Source organism: Petromyzon marinus, chromosome 37, assembly GCF_048934315.1.
Source record: "Petromyzon marinus isolate PM22_M1 ecotype Great Lakes invasive population chromosome 37, UKy_Petmar_22M1.pri1.0, whole genome shotgun sequence".
Taxonomy (NCBI): domain Eukaryota; kingdom Metazoa; phylum Chordata; class Hyperoartia; order Petromyzontiformes; family Petromyzontidae; genus Petromyzon; species Petromyzon marinus.
Window position 1 is genome coordinate 18,500,466 of NC_133703.1, and position 2,617 is coordinate 18,503,082.

Here is a 2,617-nt window from a genome sequence, read left to right on the forward strand (position 1 = left end):
CAGGTGAGATGGGGGGTGGGGGAGACGTGGGAGGGAGGGGGGGGTGGTGGACAGGTGAGATGGGGAGGGAGGGCAGAGGGGAGGGACGAGTGAGATGGGGCGGGAGGGGGGCAGGTACAGGTGAGACTGAGGAGAGCGAGGGTAGGATGAGAGGATGCATGGGAGGGGAGGTGATGGAAGGGAATGGGGTGTGGTGTGCAGGTTGAGCTACGGCGATGGGGTCGAATGGGGGTGGAGTGAGGGGAGGAGGAAGGAGAGAGAGGGGGGGCGTACAGGTGAGATGGATGGGGAGGGAGGGAGGGAGGAGAGGGGTGAGGTGAGGATGAGAGCGCTGGCAGGATGGGAAGGAGGGAGGGAGTTAGGGAGGCCATCCATACCTGAGGGGTCACAGTTTGGCCGGCGAGGTGCCAGGCGAAGGCTCAGCCCTGCAAGTGCCTGCTCACGCCACTGCTGGCGGAAGGGCCCTCCGCTCTACCTCTCTCTCTCGAGGGTCATTTGGCCTACTCTTCCTCTTTGGTCAGAAGGTCTTGGGAGTAGGGAGGAGCACCTACACTTTACTTTACCGCACGCCACTGATAAGGTGTTTAGCGCAATGAATAGGGCTGGTGGTGTTCGTGATGGCACTGTTGGTGATGGTGGTATTGGTGATGGTGGTATTGGTGATGGTGGTATTGGTGGTATTATTGATGTTGGTATTGGTGATGGTAGTATTGGTGATGGTGGTATTGGTGATGGTGGTATTGTTGATGGTGGTATTGGTGATGGTGGTATTATTGATGTTGGTATTGTTGATTTTGGTATTGGTGATGGTGGTATTAGTGATGGTGGTATTGGTGATGGTGGTATTGGTGATGGTGGTATTGTTGATGTTGGTATTGGTGATGGTGGTATTTTTTTTATTTAAAGCTTTCGTGACTACAGGGATTCATATTCTTGGTTCTTTAGGTAAAGTCACGTAAAGGGAAATAATAAAATAATAGGTGTCATCTGCTGCCCGATTTGCGGTGAACGATCAATCTGGGGTGGAGGGGGCGGGGTAGTCCCCCCCCCCCTTGACCCCTACCCCTCCCCCCTGCTATCAAGGCACCACTCAAAACACTCACGGCCTCTCCCCCACCCCTCTCTCTCCCCGTCTCTCTCTTTTCCCACTCTCCCGCGAGCAAACAGTCCCGGTCTGCTGTTGACTCGGGGCTCAAGGAACAACACGCGGAGCAGGAGAGGGAGGAGGAGGAGGAGAGGGGCGAGGAGGAGTAAGGGGGATCGTTTGATGAGAAGCAGAGAGAGAGAGACTTTTGACTTTTAAACAACTTTTATTGCCGCCAGCAGCAACAGCACTGGAGGCGATTCCGATATGAAATACACAAAGTCACCAGCAAACACAAATACACAAAGTCACCAGCAAACACAAATAAACAAAGTCACCAGCAAACACAAATACACAAAGTCACCAGCAACACAAATACACAAAGTCACCAGCAAACACAAATACACAAAGTCACCAGCAAACACAAATAAACGCTATACATCCACGCGCTGCGGCGCTAAATGCACCGCGCACAAGTCACGTGGTGATGATGGTGATGGTGGTGGTCATCGCGCACAACACGAAAGAAAAGTCACGTGGTGGTGGTCACGGCGACGAGCGAGCGCTTCAGAACGTGAACACGAGGGGGGGGGGGGGGGTGCCGTCCACGCTGGTACAGAGAGGGGCTTGTCCGGCTCCCCAGCGTTCGAGAGCGGGGGGTAATCTTCTTCCTCTTCTTTCCTCCTCGTTGATGTCGATACAGAGCCAACGACTACAAATCTCACGCGCAGGTGACCCAGGTCCACGTGATTATTATTATTAATCCGCGCTAGCAGCAGCAGTAGCAGCAGCGATGTCTCCTTCGTATTTGTGGCTCAGGCGCATTGCGTCGCTCTCCGCTGCGTTCTGAATGAGCCGCAGTCGCGCCACTGCTACTGGGGAGGTTTTTTTGTTGTTGCTTTAAATGTCCAGTTGTGCATCAGAAATATCCCGCGTCTACTGACATCGGTTGTGCAGTGGATGCGCGTTGGGGTGTACTCGGCATCACACTCGCAAAACACTCACACGTACAAACTTTCACAATTCAAAAGGCAAAAAAAAAATGTTTTATCCGCATTGCCTTAACTTAATTTTGGAGAAAGTGATGTTAGCGTGCACGGCGCACGAAAGGGGTGGCTGGCCAACACCACGCCCGGCCGCCTTTGTCTCCCCAGTGGAGATGTTTACACGCCGCATCAGGTACTCGTTTGAGGACTGAGTAGACCTAAGGGAGGCCCAGGACCGGTTCAGATAATCGTCATCGCTGTGTGGTAGCCGTGAGCGGGAATCGAACTCGGGTCGCTGGGTTCGTAGCGCAGCGCGCTAACCAAGACACCACCGCTCCCCACCGCTCCCCACCCCTCCCCACCCCTCCCCACCCCTCCCCACCCCTCCCCACCCCTCCCCACCGCTCCCCACCCCTCCCCACCCACACTTTCACAAAGAAAAAGATCCCCCGTATAGCCTTCAACAGACTGTTGGGGCAAGTGCTGTTATCGAGCCACCTATGTAGGCCGGCACAGCGCACGTGGGGGTGGGTGATTAGCACCACGC